The sequence below is a fragment of the Cervus elaphus genome, chromosome 27, assembly GCF_910594005.1.
Source record: "Cervus elaphus chromosome 27, mCerEla1.1, whole genome shotgun sequence".
Taxonomy (NCBI): Eukaryota; Metazoa; Chordata; class Mammalia; order Artiodactyla; family Cervidae; genus Cervus; species Cervus elaphus.
In genome coordinates this window covers 12,641,443-12,647,738 of record NC_057841.1, presented here as the reverse complement: position 1 = coordinate 12,647,738, position 6,296 = coordinate 12,641,443, and the positions used below count along the sequence as shown (strand labels likewise).

Here is a 6,296-nt window from a genome sequence, read left to right as displayed (position 1 = left end):
TTTCTCTCCATGTCTTTTCTTCTCAGACTCAAGCTTGAATGAATATTACCCTCTTCACTAGCTCACACTCAGGTTGGGTCACAGGGAGAGTCAGGAAGAGGAAGAAAACCATATGTCTAGTCGATTTGAACCAACCAGAGACATTTTCTCATCTCCACTGTGACAACTCCACTCTACCATACAGCATCGGATCTTTGCCCTGACAAATTTATTCCCAGATACCTGAAAAAAATGCATTCTAAAATCAATACCAGGGTCTGGATGCCAGGCGCCCTGCGGCCTCTCATGCAAGTGGGTCGGGGCGCAGGGCCCAGGGCCCTGGACCTGCTTCGGGCTCTGCCTCGTGTGAGCCTGGCTAACTTGAGGCCGAACCCGGGCTCCAGGAAACCGGAAAGACGACGAAGAGGTCAGAGAAGAGGTAGGAAGGGAGAACATCAGAGAGGAACGCAGCCCCGGCTGGGCTTTGAAGGAGGCCAGACTCCATTTTACCTTCGAATCCCAAAACACGGGTTTAATGAAGGACACAGCTTCAGACGCCAGTATCAGCCTTTGAGTCTCAACAGGCTTCAGTACCTGATTGACTTGGGCCGTGTTGATCCCACACAACCTATTGACTTAACCCAGCTGGTCAATGGGCGAGGTGTTACCATCCAGCCATCTAAAAGGGACTATGGAGGCCAGCTGGTAGAGGAGGGCGCTGACACCTTTAAGGCAAAAGTTAACATCAAAGCTCAGCTAGCTTCTGAGCTGGCCATCGAGAGGATCGGGGGTGTCGTCACGACCGCCTTCTACGACCCGTGAAGCCTGGAAATTCTGTGCAAACCCATCCCATTCTTTCTCCGTGGGCAGCCCATTCCCAAGCGGATGCTCCCCCGCAAGGCACTAGTGCCCTACTACACTGATGCGAGAAACCAAGGCTACCTGGCGGATCCCGCCGGATTTCCCGAAGCAAGACTGGAGCTCGCCAAGAAGTACCGCTGTATTTTACCTGACATCGCTAAAGACGAACTCTTCAAAATGGTCAGTACTCGGAAGGATCCACGGCAGATTTTCTTTGGTCTGGCTCCAGGATGGGTGGTGAACATGGCAGACAAGAAGATTCTGAAACCTACGCATGAGAAGCTGCTTGAGTACTACAGCTCCTGAGCTCCATCCAGGGGAGCCAGTGGTAGGAGGGCACAGGAAGGGGCGGTGACACGTGTTTCCCACTGCATTGGCTCAGTTTATGGTTCTGCGACGGATGATGTTTTCTGTGTAATCACGTCTTTTTTTTTTTTTTTTAATCAAAATTAAAAATACAGTAAGCAAGGGCTGCATGGAAGATGTGGATCTGTGTGTGTCTCAGCATCACAAGCTTGCTGGCCAAGGGAGTGGGAGGTTCTTAGACCATTTCCCCTTGAGTTTTCCATCATCTTCCCTTTCAGGTCTTGTTTTATTTGTTGCAAATCAGAATGAATGCAGATGGGCTGGGCTCGCTTCACTGTCCGCTCGGTTGGGGTCTGAGGGCTGCTGAGGAGCTGGTGTACCTCTTGGTTAGCCCTGAGGAACCTCTTACCCAGAGTCGAGACAGCAACCCTTCAACCCAGACTGATGAAGATGTTGAATGTGAGTGTAAGGCTGGTGAATAGTTTCCAAGTATTGCAGTATTTGCTGGCAAGATTGAAATGAAAATTCCAGGTGAATTCATTTTTCTCAACTCTGGCAGAGCTGTCAAAAACGATCAAGCTATTAACATTTTTTTTTTCTTTGAAGAAGGTAAATGTTCTAATGATATAATTTTGCTTATTTTCTAGACTTTGAAAACCTTTGTGTTTCAGTCATTTTAAATGATTTTGAAGAAAACAGTCAATGGTTATATAAGCCATTAGAACAGTTGGTAATGTGAAAATTAAACTATTAATGTAAAAGGTTCAGTGGTCAGTAAGCTTATTTAGCTTTGCAAAGATCTGTTGTATTTAAACCACGTGGAAGCTTAATTTATCCTGATGCAATTAAATCTTGAATAATTCATGATAATTCTTCTACAGTAGAATTAAAATGATTCCTGTTTATTTTATTTAAAAAATTTTTTAAAACCTAAAAAAAATAAAATAAAATCAATTCCAAATATGTCTTAGTAGTTGACAGCAAAGGTTTCCTTAAAATGACTTTCCAGGGTCTTTCACAAACTGATGAACATTAAGGTTGTTTTCAGGGTTTGTTAACTGATTTTTACTGTAACAAAGAACTTCTGCATTAAACCTCCATGTACAACAAATAGAGTATATCTGTGGTGTTGGAGAAGACTCTTGAGAGTCCCTTGGGCTGCGAGGAGATCCAACCAGTCCATCCTAAAGGAGATCAGTCCTGGGTGTTCATTGGAAGGACTGATGTTCAAGCTGAAACTCCAATACTTTGGCCAACTGATATGAAGAGCTGACTCATTGGAAAAGACCCTGATGCTGGGAAAGATTGAGGGCAGGAGGAGAAGGGGATGACAGAGGATGAGATGGTTGGATGGCATCACTGACTCGATGGACATGGGTTTGGGTGGACTCTGGGAGTTGATGATGGACAGGGAGGCCTGGCGTGCTGCGGTTCGTGGGGCTGCAAAGAGTCGGACACAACTGAGCGACTGAACTGAACTGAACTGAACTGAAGGCATATACAGGGCTTCCTGGTGGCTCTAGTGGTAAAGAACCCACCTGCCAATGCAGGAGACATAAGAGATGCGGATTCAGTTCCTGGGTCAGGAAGATCCCTTGGAGGAGGGCATGGCAACGCACTCTAGTATTCTTGCTTGGAGAATCCCATGGACAGAGGAGCCTGGCAGGCCACAGTCCATGAGGTCGCAAAGAGTCCAACGTGACTGAAGCAACTTAGCACACATGCATGCATACACACAATGCATGTATAAGGAATCTAGAAAAATAGTACTGATAAACCTACTTACAGAGAAGAAATGAAGATGTAGACATAGAGAATGGCCTGGTGGACACAGCAGCAGGAAGGAGAGGGTGGGACAAATTGAGAAAGTAACATTGACATATATATACTATCATGTGTAAAGTAGGTAGCTAGTGAGATCTGAGGTATAACACAGGGAGCCAGCCTGGCACTCTGTAACAACCTGGAGGGGTGGAATAGGGGAGTGAAGAGGAGCAAAAAGGAGGGGATAATATACACAATTATGACTGATTCAGTTTGATGCATAGCAGAGACCTCCACAACCTTGTAAAACAATTGTCCTCCAGTTAAAAATAACCTCCATGTACAAAGTCTTAAATCAGTACCAGCATTTCTACATTTCCATAAATGACAAATAGTGCGTCAAAGTGATTTTATAGTTTTAATTTTAATATATTCATCCAAACTGCTTCCTTCAACACTTTTTCCAAGTGTTGATCACATTTCTTCAAGCAGCATATGAGAGGAAACAGCACAGTATAATTGGAGGGAGATGGACACAAATCACACATGAGGTTTTGTAGCCCAGAAGAAGGGATTTGGGTTGACTCTGAGTTCAAAGTAAAGTGTTAGAGGGCTTTAAGCAGAGAAGTGATGTGATTTCTGAAATATTACACAGAACAATAGGATTTCACTTGGTTAGGGGTAAGGAAATAAAGAAGCAGAGAGAAAACTATAATGAAAAATAATAAAAGTTGCTTTCAGTTGTTTGGATTATGAAAATATTTTGAAATAAGTTCCTGATATTTTAGGACTCATCTGAAATTTTTAGGTGAAGTGGTTAACCTGAAACTTCTGTTTAACCTGTTTAGAACATATCTCATTTGCTTGTTTCTAATAAATGAATTCCAAAAGCATGTCCATAAAATACAAGAATGTGAAGTTAAATAAAGAGATAAAGTGCTTTAAACAACAGTCTCTTGGAGAAGTCCCCTCTGATAACCCAGTCTGATAAAGATCTCTCTGCTTTGTCCCTTCATGTAAAGCATCCTCTGTTTTAAATAACACATTTCTGATTTTATAATTATAAATTCACATGGGTTTTCATCACTTTAAAATCCATCTTTCTATCAGACTCTGTCTCCATATCTGTCTTTCCTAATGTAGTCTCAGGATGCAACAAACAATACACAAGAGTAAATATTTGTTAAATGAATAAATCAGTGTTTATGTCCTAAAGACCAGAGAGAAAACCCTATTTATCTTCACTGCTGTAGCTCATACAGGAAGACATTAGTAGACATACTTAGAATCTAAATAAAAGAAATTACAGAATCTATCAATTTAAGAATATATTTTTTGCAAATTAGTGTATTCTTCTTCTATTTCATATAGCTGAATATTAGCCTTAGGAAATAACTAATGCAGATGCATTTTTTACTAACCACACATTTATGATATATAGTCACTCCTTGATTATTATTTGAATATAGTTTGTCAAAAACATAATTTATTTTCTAAATGATTTCTGCCTCCAGTCAGCGGTCTTCTAAACAGCTTGTCCACATGGTTACAGGGAGATAGGAAATTATTATTGCATTTGAGAAGTAATTAGCAATTAAAATATGTTAGACATGGTACATAATGGAATATGAGGGTGCGGGACAAGTTCAAATGAATTTCTGATTGAGCTAAATTGAGAATTTGTGAGCATAAACTTTGCCTAATAAGTCTGTTGCTATTGGGGTAGGCAAAAAAATCACAGTACTGATATACCTTGACTGCTTCTTAATGCTTTTAACAAGGTATCAGGAGACATGCTGAGGTGAGAGTTGACCAAATATTGAGAAAAATAAAAGAATATAATTTCACTAAAGGTTGCTCTCTGTGCTATGGACTCCCACTTAAAATGGTTAAGAGTCCAATAATTTGCAGCTTTCCAGGACTGGAAAAGCCAACTGCACGTGTAACCCAAGATATAAGAGAGACAATTGTCTACAAGCCAGTCCAATGATACGAACCTAATTAAGGGTGCCCTCCTTGTTCTCCAAGTCTATTATTTCCCATGACCTCAAGGTAATTGCCATTAAACTGAGGGGGAGAGAGATGTGCAAACAAGAGTCCCAGTGAATAAAAGAGGTGAGTCATCAATTTTCAAAACTACATGTATGATTAACTTCATGTAGAATGCATTGAAAGCAAATAGACATGAAGGCTGCCAAAACTTGAGATAGTTGTATTGCTACAGAAATTACAGATCTTTACAAAGACATGACTGTTTAATTCTCAGTTACTCTTTGTCCTAAGCCTGCACCAGCCCCTATGAGAAATTTCTCCATCATGGACTTCAGACTAGACCACTGAGGAACACAGATAAGGAAGAACCTCCCAGATTCTAAGAAAGACAATGCATGGGCAAGTTATTCACAGATAGCAAAAGGAGAGATCAGAAAAATAACCCAGGAAGTGTGCTTGGTAACGACCATGGACTCTTTCACACTCTTCCTATTTCTAACATCTAATCTCTTTTTCTAGGACCCCTCAAGTCTTACGTTCATTTGCTTTCATTTCTCTGTTGTTATTCAGTCGCTAAGTCAAGTCCAACTCTTTGCGACCCCATGGACTGCGACACGCTAGGCTTCCCTGTCCTTCATTATCTCCCAGACTTTGTTCAGATTCATAGTCAGTGATGCTATCCTACCATCTCATACTCTGCTGCCCTCTTCTTTTGCTTTCAATCTTTCCCAGCATCTGAGTCTTTTCCAATGATCCCAGTCTTCTCATCAGGCGGCCAGTGTATTGGAGCTTCAGCTTCAGCATCACTTCTTCCAATGAATATTCAGGGTTGATTTCCTTTAGGATTGACTGATTTGATTTTCATTTCTTAGTCCTCTTCAATCTTGGTCCTAGGACTTTCATCCAACGTATATGGATATTTCTGTATGTAATTACAGGATACAAAGATGAGTAAAATTAATGTTTATGAAAATAATGCCTGCCATCCAGTATGGTCAGGCACATGATTTAAAGGCTATTATGAGAAATTCCCTACACTCAAATATTTTTCCTATAATGAATATTTTGACTTTGTTACATCACCTTTGGCAAATAGCACTTTTGTTCTGGTGGGTTCCTGATGCAAGGGGCTTTAGATAGATTGGGAGGGCATAGACTCAGAGACAGATGAACATATGACTTCAAGTGGCACATCGTTTGAATACTTGTGTAAGTATAAACACCTACTTCACAGGTTTTTCTGATCTGAGTGTCCTTTTATTTAGGACCTCTCCTGAACTTTCAGTTGGATTGTTGTTATTGTTCAGTCACTAATTCACATCTGAGTTTTGCAACCCCATGGACTGCAGCATGCCAGGCTTCCCTGTCCTTCACCAGTTCCCAGAGTTTGCTCA

The 6,296-nt window shown here is 41.2% G+C and overlaps 1 pseudogene; it reads left to right on the top strand.

Annotated features, from left to right (window-relative positions):
* Window positions 1-261: 261 nt before the first annotated feature.
* On the top strand, window positions 262-1,276 carry LOC122684621 (annotated as a pseudogene).
* Window positions 1,277-6,296: the final 5,020 nt, after the last annotated feature.